Source organism: Bos mutus, chromosome 16 (genome assembly GCF_027580195.1).
Source record: "Bos mutus isolate GX-2022 chromosome 16, NWIPB_WYAK_1.1, whole genome shotgun sequence".
NCBI classification, from domain to species: Eukaryota; Metazoa; Chordata; class Mammalia; order Artiodactyla; family Bovidae; genus Bos; species Bos mutus.
In genome coordinates this window covers 46,450,142-46,469,333 of record NC_091632.1, presented here as the reverse complement: position 1 = coordinate 46,469,333, position 19,192 = coordinate 46,450,142, and the positions used below count along the sequence as shown (strand labels likewise).

The 19,192-nt window shown below is 35.5% G+C and overlaps 1 protein-coding gene and 1 long non-coding RNA gene across 8 annotated transcripts in view; one reads left to right on the top strand and one right to left on the bottom strand.

Annotated features, from left to right (window-relative positions):
- DNM3 (dynamin 3) overlaps positions 1–19,192 on the top strand; it is a 645,907-nt gene that overhangs the window by 354,513 nt on the left and 272,202 nt on the right. The gene's annotated exons all lie outside the window — the stretch shown is intronic.
- Positions 1,038–5,534, bottom strand: LOC138991278 (uncharacterized). Its single transcript, XR_011467300.1, has 2 exons — positions 4,161–5,534; positions 1,038–2,593 (listed from the first exon to the last, which is right to left on the bottom strand). It is a non-coding gene; the product is annotated as an uncharacterized lncRNA (long non-coding RNA).

Here is a 19,192-nt window from a genome sequence, read left to right as displayed (position 1 = left end):
TTTTTGAAAATAATTGAATTGCCTCAACATTTCAAGAGTTTGTAAGTTTACAGTGAATGGGAGCATGTATTCCAAGTGAATAAATGTTCATTGGCCCCTTAAATACCACCTTAAGGAATGTAGTTCCTTCTTAATTAAACAATGACAGTAATAAACTTACGTACATCGTGACACTTGGAAATATCAGAGCTTTAATTTCAGCTTTCTATATATCAAAAGAAGCAATTATTCTAATACATTTGAAAATTATGTTGGAAGTAAATACTCTTTTCGCTGTGTTTTACCCAGACCCACGCTGGCAGAGTTTGTTAACTCAAAATACATGATCCCTGGAATATTATCTCGTCACTCTTTTTCCTTTCTCCCTCTCTTTCTCTTGAAAAGTCATGATGTTTAGTTTAGTTCCAAAACTAAACTTAGTTTTGGGAGTAGAATTATTAGAATTACTTATTCTTTGTCAAGCATCAGGCTGAAGTTATATTCATTTAGGGGATGCTGCAAAGCTGTGTACAATCAATGTCAAGGGTAGTAATTTACTGACAACAATTAGGAAAAGAGAACTATAGAAAGCACAGTAATATTTTCAGAAATGGGTTTTATTATATTTCATAAGCACCACTCACTTTACTTTTGGTGGGTTTCAATATTTGAATAATAATAATAATACATACGAGTTAAGAAACCAACAAATTAAAACTCCAGGCCCCCGCGTCCCTCATTTTGGTTGTAGCTCTTGGTGTAGATGCTATGGTGTGAGGGCTGCTTTCTTTCAATGGCTGGTTGTCATTCAGGCTGGGTTGTCATGTGACTGCCTGTCTGTGCCTGCTGTACAGGTGAGCGGATGTTCTGCACAGCAAGTGTAGACAGGCAGACACATGACAACTCCGTCCAGCCAGGCCCTTGGTTCCTTCGGGTTTCCTTTGCTCATGGGCAGATACAATCAGTCTGTTTTCCAGATTTGGTGATTTTGGAAGGTCAGGGGAAAGGGAGAAAAACACACAATAGAATTAAACATTAAAACATTATGGAGCTAAAAACAAGTTAGACTTTTGACTTTATTCAGAAAGTACACTGATACATTTGTTCCAAATGTGCTAACATGGATAATTGACATAACAGAAAACTCACAGACATTTTCAGGAAAAAACAACAACAAAAAAGACTAAACACACGGTTTATTCTTAAATCCAATTCATATTACTACTGGCCCACATGCAGTCAGAGTTCAGAGTAATTGAACCAGATGTTTTTCCTCTTCACGAAAACTCTGCATATTTTAAAACTGAGGTTAAAGATAAAGACTGTGTTTATACATGTTTCTGGTAATGGATAAGTACCATAACCTTGCCCATGAAAAAGAAGCTTGTCATTTACATGGAAATGGAAGCCATATTCATAATAATTAATGACCCTAAAGTATTTGACAGTTCAACCAGCGCACTTTGGTATCTGATGCTTTGACAGTGGGATTTTCACAAGGGAATGTACTTTCATCAATATTTTATTAAGCAACAAATTTATTTAAATTTCTCATATTCTTTTTAATGCAAAGTTTTAGAGTATGGATGTGAAAACCAAATAAAAAGCAATTGTGAGCTTAAGTTCTCCTCCTCTTAATTAACTAAAGGGCTGTGCCATGAATCAAGGGGGTATAATCTAAAATGTTGTTGTTCATAGTGATGCTCACAGTGTGTTTTGGACATGTTAGTGCAGTGCTGTTACAAAATAGTACCTTAAGCATGGAGAAGGAAACTTGATTTCATATCCAAAAAGGAAAATCAGACCCTTTAAAAATTTTCCTTAAAATTCATATAAGAAAGAGTTAATAGTGATAAACATACAGTTAGGAAATTTAATTCTGGTGACTTGAGAATAATTCTAGTGGTTATTTTAATATAAATGATCAATTCACATCCTTAGAGATATTTAACAAATTCCTCTGCTCTTTAAAAAATAAAATATCTAGATAGTCAAAATTCCAATAAACAGAATTTCTTAAAGAGCAAAATGAAACCTTATTGTCCAAGGAGTGTGTACTTAGGGAATTTTTTCCAAAGAATTTTAAGGAAGCAAATAGTTTGTTATTTCCCTTTAATTGTAAAATTCTGCGAAAACAGAGAAGAGAAAGTTTATGGAGAACAAATTAGATTTTAGAGACTGAAAACATGACACTATTCTACACATCTAAATTTTTATGCAATGATTAGATATGGTACAGTTTTAACAAAAAGTTGGTAAGTGCAACTTTCTATTTATTTAATTTCAAAAAATAAATATCAGATTCTGTTTCTGGTCATCACTTCTGAGTAGAAGACTTATTATTTTTTCTTGACAGAATCAAAACCATCACTAAACTTGGCTGCTACTTAGATAATTACAAGGCCAGAGTATGCAAAAACAAATACCTTAAGGAATTATTTTGTTACTGTTGCTGCCTTCAGTGCAACAGAAAATATTTATGGAGTGATTCACTAACAAAGAGCATACTGGTGGAAATTTAAAATTAGTGTAATTCTGTATAGCTTTCCCTCTCTCTCCCATAAATAATTTGATCCAGTTAACTCTGCTCAATTAAAGGAATGATGCATGCAACCTGAAAAAATAGAAAGAAATATTTGTGAGTTTATATTATCCTTTAATATGAAGCAATTCTATTAAAACAAGATATCCCAATATCTTTGTGTCTGAAAAACCATAACTGTTTTGCAGGGGGAAAAAATCTTGCTAAAAAATGATTTTATTCTACTTATAAGCCTTTTGGACAATTTATATTTCTAAAAAATTTTAAAAGCATAATTTTAGTAAGCATGTGGCATATGCACACTTTTTGGTTATATTGAACCTGCCCCTAAGCTTTTTTAAAAGATGGAAGGCTAAAAACATATTGCAGACTTTTTTCTGTCTTCTAAACTGTTCAGTGACTATTAATTCATTATCACTCAAAATAGGTAAAATATAAAAGAGCTATTTATATTTTATTATACCTTCTATTTTATATATGGTCATATACTGTTTTTTGGTCTTTTATTTATGACCTTAAGAAAGAAATGCAAAAAATGAATCCTATTCTAAGTCTTTTACAGCAAAATTCAACCAAAGCAACTCCAGGAAACTTGTTGTCACAAAAAGTCAGGAAATTCAAAACTAAGATTTAATTATTTTCCTTAATTTACTTTATTACCTCTATTTATTAAAACTGATAAAAATTCTTAATGAGAGCACTTCAAACAATTGACATATATTTCTATCTACATAATTTGTAGCACACCAAGGTGAAAAAAGTAGAAGAAAGCAAATAAGAAAGTTTCAATCTTTATGCAGGAATTTCCTGTCTTTTCTTAGGTTAAAGCCTGACTTCTAGTTATTTTAAGTTGGTATTTATGAGTGATGATCTCTTAGTTATTATTTAGACATTGAGATGGGTGAGATAGTCTCCGTAGAGAGAGGAAAGTGGGTTGTTTTTAAAAAACAAATCTCTCGTACAGTAATCAAAAGCTTTGACTTCTCTTTAGTAAGGGTGGATGCTGGTGGGTAAGTGAACATTTTTGCATTACCAAACTGTATTTCCTTTTTATGTCCTGTAACAGTTTTAAGACTTCAACCAGAAAAAAAGGGGGTTGAGGAAGAAGATTCCTTCATTAGGAGTTTTGTGCCAGAACTCTTTCCCACAAAGTGAAAAACTTGGGTGGTCTGTAGGGTGAGAGGTGGGGGTAGATAGTATATTTTGGTTTTTAAAAAATATAAACACAGTATCTTGGCAGAAAGCTCAAATGCCAAGCAGGAAGGACATTAAACCTATTGACAACTGCAAGAAAGTGATCAGTGTGAAATTTTGTCCCATTATAACTAAATTTTCTTTGATTTTGAGATCTATGGCTTAAAAAAAAAATAGTGGGAGTTGAAAATGTAAATAAACTGTTTTATATTGATTCTTTTCAATTAAGAAGTGATGTTGTTGAAGCTAAGGCTCTGAATTTCCTTTTCTTAGATAGCGGAAAAAATTCTCATTTTAACTCAGTAACTAGTCTAACTTATCAATCACCATGTGCTAAAATGCAAAATAACTACTAAGTTTCTAAGAAGTATAGTTTGGACAGGCCTTGCAAACAATTTTATCTTTCTGAAGATGTACAATATTTTATTTTAATACTTACACTTACCATTATTTCCAGGGGTAGTTTTAGTAGAGGATGTTCATTGTTGGTTAGTTTCCTCTGGAATAGATCCCTTGATTCCTAAAATATTTGTATATTTCCTTACAAAGTAATATCAAAATAAAGTTAAACATTATCCTAATTGCCCTGGAAATAGATAAGGTTATTTTACCATACATATGTTTATACATGTTGGTATATATACCAGCGCATAAACTACCATCTTTCCTTTAGTTGGCAGTGGTTTATACAGTGAGCTTTTACTTTGGATTTTTAATTTAATCCATACAATTTAAAAATACATATCATTCCTTCCCGTTTGTTAAAAGCTTGCATCAAAAATAGGCTGCCCGAACTCCACCGAGCACATTCAGGGGTTCCTTGTCTATGCTTTTTGCAAATTAATAATGTTTCTGCTTCTGTGCTTAGGCCAAGGACACCATCGGGTCTCTCTGTCTCCAGACTAAAAGTCACCCTGAGGGAAAAAATAGGTGAGGAACCAGTGGTGATTTGTTTCTTTAAAGCAAAAATACCACTTAATATGAAAAAAGACATTTAAATTAAACATACGTGAAATGAAAGCAAGTTAGGAAATTCAATTATTCTATGGAGTAAAAACACAAGACAAAAAACCCTCAAATTTGAAAATTCTTAAATATTGCCAAAGTACTTTATCTTCTTTGGTAACTATATCGAATAGTAAAAGTGTGTTTCTTAAAAGAATAAACTCCTGTAAAGCTACCTAATAGATTTTTTTTGTTTTCCTATGTTAAAAACAAAACAAAAAAAAACTGCAGATTTAAAAAATCTTACTTGTTCTGTTAGAAATAATTAATATGGAAGCCTCCAAGATACAATAGGAAAAAAAAAAAAGGATGACTACTGAATCATTTAAATGGAAGAAATAGCTGTAATAAATCCTTGCTTTTTATGTTTTAGCTAAAAACCATGAATAAAAGAGAAAACTTTTCTACCAGTTTTGGAATGATCAAAGTGGTAACTTTTAAAATAAATTCTTTCAACAAAATATAACTAGGGGGAACCTTTGGTAATCAAATGTTTTGCCAGAGAACTTGTGACAATGTTTGAATTGTTGCAAAATGTATGATTTGGAAAAGGATTTGTTAAGGAATCACTATAAAATGACAGAATTTAAAGGAGGACAAAAGAGGGTACATTCACACAAAAGCCTAAAGGACAGATGTTTTCATTATATGGAATTGTTTGGGGATAGATATAAATAGGGGTTAAGGCAGTAACGTTTTTTCCAGAACGTTCTTTTAGGGACCCATCTCTAAAGTTCAGCATGGATCGTATTGCACGTATTGCAATCCAGACTTTCTCCATTATTCTCTCTATTGGGATTACATTCAGCTTGAGGGTTTTCCTCCCTCCCACCTTCCTCCCCCTCTCCCACCCTCCTTCACCCCCAGGACAGCTGGAAACTGACCAAAGAAAACTTTGCTTTCGTTTACAAATTCCTATTTTATCAGTGGGTTTCTAGACAAAGTACCTTATCATTTTAAGTGCTCAGAGAAATAGAAGCACTGTAAAATATAGCCAGGAGGGCTCAGCTGACCAGCAGTTATCAACCATTCTTAGATTTTTAAAAAAAATGTAATACAGAGATATATATTGGAATATCTGAATATAGAGGTTTTTATTCTCCAATTTATTTGGTTGCTGACTCAATAAGTTCTGGGTTGGTGCTCTTTTCTGGACCAGTCCTATCTGCATTGTCTGGTAGGCAAAAATTCTTGGCAGCCTCTCCTTTTATTGTTAGATAATATTATTCCTGATATTTATATTATATAAAATTTAAGAAAAGCACTCTTCGGATAGCATTTTAAAAATAGCAAGTATTCTTTACTTTGGGACAAAATGGATTCAGTCCTGGGATGCTAAATGTTATACTTCAGCTCTCATTCAAATACGTTTTAAGTCTCCGGATTATCAATTTCAACAATTCAAAACCAGCCTCATTAAATTATTCTTAAGTGTTTGGCGTCTTTTCATATTTCATTTTGAAGTGGGAAAACCTTTAAATTTAAGAAAATACTTAAACTCTTCCAAAATTGAACAACATCTAGTAAATCGCAGTGTACCACACATCGTTGCTGTTTTAAAACTAAACGCAGACCTGTCTGTCACAATCCCGCCTCGGTTTCTCTCCCATGTGAAAGCAAATTGTTGGCTCCCCACCTGGGCTCTCCTGGTCACAGCCCAGGTGAGCAGTCAAGAAGGCCTTACCCACAGGTCTTCCCTCGAGCAGTCCTTTCTCGGCAGTGTCCCCGAGGGCTTCCTGGCCCCTACTGTGCAAAACCTGTGAAGAAAAACACTGGATATGAGATTCGAAAAAGGAGCAAACAAATGTCTTCCTCCTTGGAAACAGCCACTTTTGTCCCCAGCTGTCCATGGCGTTGCTCTCCCTTGCCCAGTCTAACCAATGTGCAGACTACTGTACAACGGCATTGTCCTGAACAGGTAGTCTGAACACTGGGGCGACGGAGCAGGATCTCCAGAAGCTTCCAACTATGCACTTAAAAATCCTCTCCCGGTCTTGGGGAAAAGCCTCCCTTCCTGCACCAGGGGTTGCCTTCGGCTTCCCCCCCTGAATTCTGCTGCCCCGACTGAGACTCAAGGGCTGTGATTTCCAGTCTTGACGTGGCACATTTGCTGCAGACTGGGGAACTGGCAATGAATTTAGGACCAGGAAAAGGGGGAGGGCTGGGCTGGAGAGTCCATATATGGGATGATGTCACCCTGGGGAGGTTTGGGTATGCGCTGTGCCGCTGGAGAGACCGCTGGAATCGCCTGCTCTCAGACATGGGTCTGTGCATAAAATGGTACCAGATGTTTTAGTGTAATGTTAAGCAGTCATTTCATCTTCAGGCCAGATTTTTTTCCTCAACTGGGCAGGAAGTGGGCCCCAGTATGGAAAAGCTGTAAAAAAAAAAAAAAAAAGAGTCGAGATGTACAGTTCTGCTGTGGCCAACTGAAAGTGAGTTAGTGTAGAAGTACAAATTTGCTGTCCGATCCAGGCTAGAAAAGTAATTTGAAGATAGAGGGTAGATAAAAAAGTAAACAGTAAGTTGAACACTGGAAGCCAGGGCTCATTTGGAAACCTTTTTGAGCTTTCCTGTGGTACTTTATTTTCTGGTATTTCACTCGTCAGAAAGGGCAGATAAGTTCATTTTTTTTTTTTTCTCTCTCTCTCTCTTTCCCTCCTCCTCCTCCTGTCTGTTGGATCTGTCAGCGGCTTGCAGGCTGATCTAGACTTGAACAGTAATTATAGCAACTTCCTGAAAGTGAAGCCCCCATGAAAAGTCTGGAGAAATGTTCTTTGTCATGGCCTCTCCATGAGTAATTAGTTCCACATGTGGCCTTCCTCAGCGATTTTGGCTGGCTCTCCGAACGCTGTGCTATAGCTTGACCTAAAGAAACTTAAACGTTTTCATTTCAAGCCTCCACTATGAAATAACAACTCCGATCTCCTAACAAATTACCTCTGGTAGATCCATGCTATTAGGTACAGCACTGTTTTTTTCACTGGTAATTCCTGGTTCTGTGTTAGTATTTTTGTTTTGTTTTAATGGTATTCTACTGCTTAGTTTTATCGCTGGTTAATTAAATCTGTTGAAATTTGCCAAGTACCGCTTGACCAAAGGTTATAACGTATCAGCCTGCTGGCATCTACTTTTCTTCTCTTGGTGATGTTTTCAATTATATATTCTGTTGAATATTCTGATTGTCCAGTTCTCTGACTTCCCGTCCATAGTATTCTGATTGAAGTTTGAGTTGCCTCAAACAAGAGCTTGATTAATAGCCCTTCCAGAGATCAAAATGTGAGAAAATTTCTAGATAGCTTCCAAATTTGAGTGGCTAAACTAAGAAACTTAGAATTCTTTCAAGAAATACAGCCAAAGAAATTCATTTCTACTGACTGTCCGCAGTACTTTTTAGAAGCAGAAGAATCTCTCTCTTTAAAATATGTTGGATTGAATATTTCAGAAGACTTCAAGTGAGAATTCTCTCAAAGCATTTTCTTGTTGTTAAATGTCTTCTCTTGAATTAACATACCATTAAAGGGTTCAAAAGTTATTACAAGCCCTGCTCACCTAATGAGGGAGATTAAATAAGATTAAAATAGAATTATCCAGCAGTTTAGGATGGAACTAAGATATTAGCATTAGGTGCATCATTCATAGAGAGATTTAAATCATCAGTGGAAATTTGGAGGGATTACTTCCTATCATTGTACTTCTGCTTCCATGCTTATGTTTTCAGGGCTTATTCCATAGTGATTGAGCAAGCCCAGTGTGCCTCAACTTCTTTTTCCCCTGTCATTACTTCACAGTATTACATAGTGCTAGAAATATGCAAGTGTGACTGTGCTGTGCTTAGTTGCTCAGTTTGTATCCAACTCTTTGTGACCCCATGGACTGTAGCCCACCAGGCTCCTCTGTCCATGGGATTTTCCTGGCAAGAATACTGGAGTGGGTTGCCATGCCCTCCTCCAGGGGATCTTCCCAACCCAGGGATCAAACCCAAGTCTCCCGCAAATTCTTAACCGTCTGAGCCACCATGCGAAGCCCAAAGTAATAGTCTCATTACATGTGGAGATGTCTCATTACATCTGTCTTTTTTGAGTATGTATATGTTTACTCACAAATCATCATAGAGGAGCCATGAGCCAGAGGGATAATAGTCAGTCAGGAATCTAGCACTCCAGCTATGGGCTTGTTGCTGTCGCAAACAGTGAAAGCCTTTCCTCTGCCCTCTATTGAACATTTTTATTGATGAAACATGCCTTGGGAATTTTTGTAAGGCTGATGAAAGGTGATTCCAATTAATCTGCTCCATGATTTCATCTTAGTTCACACATCTATGCTTTTTCAAATATAAGAGATATCTGTTTCTCAAATAGGGTTTTTTTAAATGACATTTTATTTAAGGAACTCACTTTTATACTTATTTTTACTGCTTTTGAAGCATTTTAAGTGATTTTATACAAAAACAACTAGACAGGTTATGTTCCACTTAGCATATATGCCCATCTCATTGGGCCTCCGAGTGAGAAAAACTTTCTTCCAAATAGTTCAACAAATATTTACTCCTGCACGTCGGACACGACTGAGCGACTGAACAGAACTGAACTCATGTGCTAGTCACAATGCCAGGGACTGGAATTAAGATGAAAAAGATATGAATCCTGCCCTCAAAGAGCTCACACTTACTTCTAACATTAGGAATGCTAATTTGTGACCAAGTTCAACTGGAAGAAGTCTGCCATGCCTTTATGGAAAGCCCTTGGCATTCACTTAGAAATGACCTGAGGACTTTTCTTAAAGTTATAAATTAAATATCTAAATTGTGATGGGCTCTAAAAAACAAAGTTAAATGTGATAAAGGCGCTTGCCTTTGAGTACTATTGTTATTTAACTCAGTTATTTCAAAAGGTATTGACCAAAGTGATAGTTTGAATCAGTGGATGGTTTTGGGTGACTACAGATTTTGCTGTTTTTGAAAATGTCATGAAAAGGAAGCACTGTTTCAGTTGGTTATCATTCCCAAGCCTAGCAAATTTTTATAATTTTAGAAATTCTCAAACTAAAACCAGGACTGAGTCTTGTTTCTATATATTTATAAAGGAACATTTATAAAGTGTTATTAGTATTTACAGTTAGAATAGTCTGTGACATCTAGGTATGCACCCTTCAGATAGCATTTATATAGCTTTAATTTTGTTGGTTGCAAGATTAGTACAGGGGCATTATGAAAGTTCAAATAATAGAAAGTATGTAAGGAAAAAGTTAATAATCTTTCCCTCCAACCCCTACCCTCTCTGCTTTTTCAAATTAATGGTAACAGTTTAATGTGAACCTTTTTACCACCTTCTGAATGGTTATTTTATAGCCTCTTTATAGATGACAAAATTGTTTCATATACAGTCTATCCATTTCTTATAATAACTTTATGGGGTAAATATTATGATTCCCATTTTATTGGTGGTGAAATTGAGGCTCAAAGAGGTTAAGCATATTACTTCATGTAATTACAGTAAGTGGCAGAACTCAACTTTTTTCTGACTCAAAGGCTGTGCTGAGAAGCATATTGTTAGCCCACATAGATAAATTTTTCCCTTATTGGATTTGAATAGCACTTTACATTTCCTGTTAATAATTTATCAGTTATCTGCTGTCTTCTTTTAGCTTTGTACTAAAATATTATTATTTCACACTTTGATTTTTTTCCCCAAGTAGAATATATTAATTGAATTTAGAAATGGTGTCTGTACTCTCCTTAACTAACCTGAAGTAGGCCAGTCAGTAAATTATCAAAAATTAGTAAAAGTTACATAGTATGTATGTGATTTCCAATCAAACTTTTATCATGATAATAATTCAAGAATTAAAGGTATACTATTTTTTATCTTAAATGGAAAATATGGTATAATTTTTAAATGTATGTGTATTGCAGTTATGTATCAGGTTGCACTGTTCTTTTAGAAATAATTGTGAACCTTGGACCAGCCATATTTCCTTACTTATTTTTGGCCTTCTAATCTTCTGGAAGCATCCTGTGTAGCTATCAGTCATACAATCTTGTGTGAAAAGCAGGATCTAACCAAGATGTAGCTTTTCCTCTCTTGTTGTTGTCTCCTTCCCAGTTTGTATTTGAGATAAAATCTAGTTGACCTCAGTTCATTGCAAATTAGGGAAGATAACCCCACTTAGTTTGGCTTTATGTTGTATGGATTAGCACTTTTTCCCCTTTTTTTATTGGAGGCAATGCTGTCTTCTGGTCACCAGCATTTCCTATTTTTGTCAGGGCCTGAAAGAGCTGGGAGATTTGTTGTAGCAAAGCTTTCCCTTTTTCTCTCCTTCTCTGACTATCAAACAAATGGCTGCCTTCAGATCACTGCAGTAAAGTGCCTTCTTAGCCAGAGATGTAACATCAGAGGCTATAAAAAGAGGAGAAATAGTCCAGAAGAGTGAACAGATTTTCTTTCAACAACTGAAAAAGAAGTTAAATTAGAACACCTGTAAATCATAAGCTTAGTGCAACTGATTTTACAGTCTTCACAAAGCTTGCAAAATGCAAAGATTGTGAGAGAGTTGATTTTAAAACGTACATTTACTAATGCATGTTTTGTTTTGCCCGTCTCTAGAATTTCCATTGCTGAGTCTGTTTATTTAGAAATCAGCCCCTAACCAAAATCAGTAAATATTTTATGAGCACTCTTTCCTCAAATCAATTGAGAAAGATAATGTTACGTCTTTGAGTTTTACTAACCACTGGCGTGCACAGCAGCCATTTCTGTATTTAAGAAACATAATACATCCGGCAGACCAACCTTACTAACTCTGGCTCCTTGAAAATCAGTCGCATGAAGGTAAATATATGATTTATGACTCCAGTAAAATTTGAAGCAGTGTCTTGAAATCTTTAGGGGGAGGTTAAAAAAAAAGGATTGGAAAATTAATGCTGGCCTTTTGAGGCAGATTTTAAGTGAGAGCGTACTAGGAATGCAGTCTGCTGCCTGCTTCAACCCTCAAAAGCTGATGAGCATCATCTGAATGCTATGTACTATGAACTCTCATTGAATTCCATGTTACAATCAGACTTTAAAATGAGTATTGGCTCTCTTGGACAAGAGAAATATGGTGTCCTCAGGTCACTGACAATTTTAGAATATTGACTCCTGATGTCTTTTGACATCACCAATAGTTTATTTCCTTAGTACGACTCAGAAACAAGCATGCATGGTATCAAAAAGGGGAAAATAAATCTGTGTGTGCATCACATAGAGGCTCAGAAAGCATATTTTTCAGGGGTAGAAAAAGTATGCTTTTTGTGGTTGGGAGTGCAAGTGAAGCATGCTGGCTCCAAGGAAATACGTGTGTGAAGAGAGCTTTCTGCTTATTCCAGAATACCTGCAATGATGCAGTATATCGTTCTAGAAGCTCCAAATCTTTGTGATGATAGGCATACCTGCATAATACATGGCACAGTATCTTTATTATAGGATGTAAAATCTTTTGGTATATTCAGAAGGGAAATACAAATTATATGAATTGCTAAAAGGGTTAAATCCAACATAAATCTATTTAGTTAAGAATATTAAGGTTACCTTAACTGGCTTCCCAATTCTGTTCATTCTCCAGAGAATTTATTTAAGGGATATATGACAGCATATTAAAATACTTCGTTTCATGAGAAGAGAAGAGAATTTACTTTCATAGACACACAAAAGCACTTGGTGTATAAATTAGTTCATGTTGAAAAGTTATTTCCATGTTGTAAATGAATATGAATCATATATCTTTATAAAATCACTTATTTGCATATTAAGGGAAAATTGCTTCAATATGCCATGCAGAATCAGATTATGTAACTTGACACTCAGAACTACAATGTAAATGTTGTATAAAAAGGGAAGTGTACTGTTTTCCATTTTTAAAGGTTTGTTTTGTTTCTTTTTAATACTTTTTTTTGAGACTGATTTTAGACCATGATTTTAGGCCCTCCATGCTAGTTTTTCACATGTGATATATTTAATCCCACAACCTTCAAAGGTAGGATTTCTCCAAGGTTGCAGTTGAAGCAGAAGCCCCAAGAGACAGTAAAAAATAAGAGTTTTGGAACTAGAGGCTGTGGGTTTGAATCCTAACTTCACAGTTTACTATTTGGAGACCTTGGCAATTGTTTAACTGTAGTATTATGAGCTCTCATTTCCTCATCTGTAAAATAGGGTTTCTCTGAGGATTAAAAGGGGTAATGTGAGAGAAAAGCTTGGATCAGGGCTTGGCCCAGACAAAGGCCTCCTGAAGATTAGATGCTGCTGTGAGGGCACAACCAGGCCTCCATCTTGAATTCAGTTGTTGTTTAGTCGCTCAGTTGTGTCCGACTCTGTGACCCCTTGGACTGTAGCCCGCCAGGTTCCTCTGACCATGGGATTTCTCAGGCAAGAATCCTGGAGAGGGTTGCCATTTCCTTCTCCAGGGGATCTTCCTGATCCACGGATTGAACCCATGTCTCCTGCATTGGCATGTGGATTCTTCACCACTCAGCCACCAAGGAAGCCCTTTGATTCAGGTACTGACCCTCTATTCAAAACCTGGTCCTGTGACTCCAAAGTGCAAGCCACACCAAGTACTGTTCAGGAAGAAAGTGCTCTTTTCCTCAGGTATTTATAATCTCATTGGGTAAATAAATCATCTGTGTGTAAAACAGGTAAAAATAGAAGAAAATACTTGATTCTGAAAGGAAGACAACAGGATTTTTAAAAACACACTGTAGTGGAAGGGGATCCTTAAGACAACCTTTTGGAGAATCTCTTGGAAAAGTCAGTAATGACCTTCCTCTCTTTTATCTGCTTTTATTACAGTTTTGCATGTATATATTAAAACACGTGTATAAATGTGCAAGCATGTGTAAGTGCATGTATGTGTGTGTATATATTTATATACTTTGTAAATATTTATATGATTTATAAATATTTTTGTATATCTATATCTCTATATACTTTTAAACTAAACCAGATTTCTGTATGAGAATTACCAACTTCAAAATCAATTCTTTTCCCTTTTTAAAAGCTAAAGCATGTGAATGTTTTGTGTAATCTTAGATGTTAGTTTTCGTGCGTGCACATTTCATTATTTTTTTGAAAACTCTACCTACCAGAGCTTTTATAACACCAGTTAAAGGTTAATAAGTGAAAATCAGGTAGGAAATGCCTTTGTCATTTTGTAAATGTACTGTTTTAAGGGGATTGATTTCTCTGCAGATGGAGCTATAGCTGATTACATTTAAAAACTGCACACACACTTTCTGTATGATTGGTTTGGTTTGGGAAGTTTATGCCCAACCTTCTGCCTTGTAGCAAAATGTTTTCCTCTAGTGCAGTGGAACTTTGTTTCTGTTTCACCTTAGTCTTTTCAAGGAAGAACTAGTCTTGAATTTTATTGGCCAGGATGGATTATGATTCCTTTTGAAATATTGGCTTGCTTTGTTGGGGAACTAGTTTGTTTTCTTTAAGGGATCTAGACCCCACTGAAAATGTTTGGGGGTGGCCTGAGGTGCTGTCTGGCCCAGCGTGTGCATCAGTTCTCTAGAGCCCAGGCTTAGAGTTCACTTTGCATTTTCAGGGCCTCATGAAATTATTACTGAGAAGCTCATCAAAGAACTAAAAGAACTTAAAGTTCTTTTTCCCCAAGTTTTATAACAGAGAAAACAAGAACCAGAATAAGCTGTATAAGAGAAATCTTTTGATTTTTCTAAAAGTAACTGCCTCTGCCAGTAGTGAAGCCAGTGTAAAGATAACTTACTTACCTCACTTTTTTTTTAATGATTCCAGTCCCTGAAATTTTGAGTACTGCATTTCAAGTGATTAGTTTTTGTAAAGTTGAGCCCCTCATTTTTTTTTTTTAACCATTAAAAAGAACAAGAAAGTCAATGGGAGTTTATTTTCCAGCAAGTTTTGTCTAGCCTATTTTTTAAGTCAATTTCAGTTACACCTCTGCCTTCAGACCATAAAATAATTGCTGTTAGTCTCCCATTAATGCTCATAATGGGTTAGGTTGAATCCAATTTGTTAATGTCCATTCTTACTTCATTTTATTATTTTTTAATTTTATTTTGCTTTGACAATACTTTGTATATTCAGACTCGTTTAGTTCCCTGCCACTTCTGTTGCATTCCTATATTGTATCATTTTCAGTGCATTTGTCTGTTGTATATATATGCAGGGTTTCCTGAATGTATCAACTGCCCCAGTTTTTGACTTTTTTCTTTTTGGTTACTTGGCTCAGCTTGCGGGGTCTTAGTTCAAGACCAGGGATCAAATCCATGTCCCCTACAGTAGAAGCAATTCCCCAGTTATACCTGTGGGGAATTAAAAATAAATGAATTTAATTAAAAATTCCCACATTGTATATTTCCTTCATATTCAGTATAGGAGAGTTTTAGTGAGTTTTGGGGATACTGATGGAAACTGTTTGGTAAGACCCTGGTAAAGACTGTTATTTGTAAGATTATTTCCATAATACCTAATATTCCAAATTCCCTTTGCTTACCTACATCAGTAGAAGTTTCAAGTTAACCTTTGTAGTGAAACCACTAAAGCCAGCTTGCTCCATGCCTACAGCAGATGTTTGGTGATTTAGTATTTGTACAGAGTAAAAAAAAAATAATTGTATTTGATTTCAAATTTTCATCTTTCCTGTACAAATTCCACTTCTTTGAAGTTAAATGAAACCTTTGCTTTCTTGGATACACCTGAGGTATAAGAAAAGAGCACCAGAATTGATTGATTCTAGTTCAGCTCTGCCATTTTCTCATTTGTGAAATGAGAGTGGTTGGGATGAGACGGTTGGGAGAAGGTCTGATTTAGATGATAATTTTAAACTAAATTGGGATGTTTTTGAAGACATTCTTCAACAATTCATAGAGCAACGATTTGGAGAAGTGTGACAGCATTGCCTTGGGGCCAGGGGTTACAGTGCTGTAGCAAATACCATTTCTACCCTTGTTAACTTTTGTGGTGTTGCTGAATGTTTAAAGAAAGGAAGATCTGAAAATATTAATTAAACTAGTCTACTGTGTCAGAACGCAGTGGAATGTACTATTGTACCATATTATATCTCTACCAAAGTGATCAAAAGTCATTCAGGAGAACAGGCTTATTAACTTTTGTTCCTTTCTTCTCCTTTTTCCTACTGTTCTGTCTTCCCCCTCTGTGTCTCTTCTGAGACTTTCTGTAGCTCTCTCCTCTCCTCTCCAGCCCCAGTTCTTCCTGTTTTTTTCTTCAGGAAACAAAGTTGGAATTGAGCTACCAGTGAAAATATATATTAGATGGTTTAATGAGATTTTGTTTTTTCTCCTTGAATTTTCAATCAGATTAATTTATCCTGTGTATGCATTGCTTTAAAAAAAAAAAAAAGGCTCCAAATCTAAATTAAATTCTTTTTATACCTCCTGTGCCCTTTAAAATAGTCCTCCACAGAAGCAGTGACTTTGGAATCTTTTTCTAATATTAGATATCTTTAGAAACAAGAAGAGAAAACAGTGGAGTTTTAGATTGATCACACTGTTTTACTTTTTTTTTTTGTGGCAACACCACACGGTTTATGGGATCTCAGTTCCCTGACCAGGGATTGAACCTGGGACACGGCAGTGAAAGCTCTGAGTCCTAATCATTAGACTACCAGGGAATCCCCCATACCATTTTGCTTTAAATTGGCTTTCTCAGTTCCAGAGACTATTGCACATCAGATTTTTCCTGATAACTTTATAGACCATTTCATTCACTCACCCATTGTTGTTTTGCTCTGCTGTTACTTCTCAAGGTGTTGCTTGACTTGTTCTGGTGTTTATGTCTCATCTTTTTTGCTTGATTATAAACTTCTTGAAGGCAGGGGGCCACACCTATAGTTGCTATATATGCTGCACAATGGCTTTCTGAATGTAATCAGGTTAATAAAGACATATTGATCAGTCTGAGATTTTCCTGAATGTGAAGAGTCAAAGGAGGTTCCTTCTTAAGTAGAAATCAAGACCATTCCAAATCACCTTACTAGATTACATTTTTAACTTCTGTATTTACATTTACAAAGACTGTCAATGTAAGCTGCAATGTAGAATGCTGTAATGCATAGGCCATTTGTAATGCATTTGAGACTGTACTTAGAACGTGCCACAAATGCTACAGATGCCATCTTACTTAAAAATCACTCATGGAAGAATATTTTAGATGAATGTCTGCTGGGAAATGACTGCCTGGAGAAATGTGGAAACCACATGAAATTCACTACGTAAAGAAATCTGGTTTCCATTTCTGCACCGAATTTTGTGCTATCAGAAAGAAGATAAGCAAGCTGTTTAAAACTAAAGTGAATGGCAAAGGGATTAAAATTTTAAATCCCATATGTAAATGTATTCTGGAATTTGTGAAATTTAATCCCGTCACATAGAATGCTTTAAGAAGGGAGAAAATATGTTGAGTCTTCTAGTCTTAGATATCTCAGTGGAATGGATGAGTAATTTTGCTTCCTGTTGATGAGTAGTAATACTCTAGCATTTGTCTCGTTGAAATTAAAACAAAAGCCTCATTCTGGTTTTTGGTAAGCAAACATGCTTTTGAGAGTGCAAAAGGAAAGAAAACAGAAAAACCCTCTTTTTTACTTAGTTTTAGATCACCCTTTCTAGGGATGGGAGAATTTTACTGTGGTGTTTTACTTTGGCTATGTAAAACTCGATATGAGTAGGTGTTTGGCTGGACTAGATGGGAATAGGAGGGTTGAATTGCTTCAATGTTCAGAAAAAATATTCTGGAGGTTTTTTTTTTTTTTTTTTTAGTTTTCTATTTAGTAGCCCTTATACAGTTTAAATGTATTATAAAGTTAGCATTTAAGGAAGAATAAACATGATTAAGATAAAATAGTCTGTGAATAATTAAAATGTAAAGACCAATCATTCAAGTTGTTATTTCTGTTTAATAAATATGACCGGATTGTACACACCTATGTTTAGTAGTAACATACCTGCATTTCTGAATTCAGTGGGCCTTGAAAAAAAACACCAGATCAAGATTACAAAACTAAGTTATTGTATACTTAAGTAGATTAAAACTTTTGCTTCCACAACTTAATTTCCCACTTTATGTTGGAAAGGGAGGCTCAGTTGTTTGAGGCTGATTTTATATACTGTTATTTAACATGGTGTTTTTTGGATTTTATTTTGTTTTGCTTTTTACTATTTTAACTTGCAATCTGAAAACTTTTAGCTGGCTATGCTTAATATCTAATACATAATTTGTTAGCCTACATTTATAGCCAAGGTGTCTTGTGTCCTTTGAAAGTGCCATTTTTTTAGATACGATGTAAAAATAAACTTCCAGTCACTCCATTCACTTATTTTCTCATTCATTCATTTATTCCATGAACATTTATCAGACTCCTACCATATTACAGACACTGTGCTGGAGATGGAAAGATAAATACAAAACTCATGCTTCCAGGAATTTGAGATGACTTAAAGGCCAGACACAGTTGTTAAGAAGAAAGAATGATTTCAACCTTTTGGATAAATATGTATTTACAAAAATGTTCAGGTTTATCTAACAACATGCTGTTATCTGTTTAAACACTGCAGAATGAGGGTTGTTTTTTGTTCTTGTTGTTGTTCTGGAATAAGCAGTAGAATAGTGGCTGAGTGTACAGACTGTGGAGCTAGACAGTCATATCTGGAGCTTGTTGTATATCCAGCTCTACCACTTACTTCGCTGTGCTGTTGGGAATATTTACTTGTCATTCTTGTTATTTGTTGTGATCCACACAGGAATTCTCTTGCTTTTTCTATGATCTAACAGATGTTCGCAATTTGACCTCTGATTTCTCTGCCTTTTCTAAATCCAGCTTGTACATCTGTAAGTTCTCAGTTCACATACTGTTTAAGCCTAGCTTGAAGGATTTTGAGCATTACCTTGATAGCATGTGAAGTGAGTGCAGTTGTGCGGTAGTTTGAACATTCTTGGCATTGCCCGTCTTTGGGATTGGAGTGAAAACTGAACTTTTCCAGTCCTGTGGCCACTGCTGAGTTTTCCAAATTTGTTGGGAGCACTTTCACAGCATCATCTTTTAGGATTTGAAATAGCTCAGCTGGAATTCCATCACCTCCACTAGCTTTGTTCATGAGTGATGCTTCGTAAGGCTCACTTGACTTCACACTCCAGTATGTCTTGCTCTGAGTGATCACCCATCATGGTTATACAGGTCATGAAGATCTTTTTTGTATAGTTCTTCTATACAAAGTGGCAAGTGGTATTCTTGCCACTTCTTAATATCTTCTGCTTCTGTTAGATCCATATGGTTTCTGTCCTTTATTGTGCCTATATTTGCATGAAATATTCCCTTAGTATCTCTGATTTTTTTTTTTAAGAGAACCTAGTCTTTCCCATTCTATTGTTTTCCTCTTTTTTTTTTTTTTCCATTATTCATTTAGGAAGGCCTTCTTATCTTTCCTTGCTATTCTTTGGA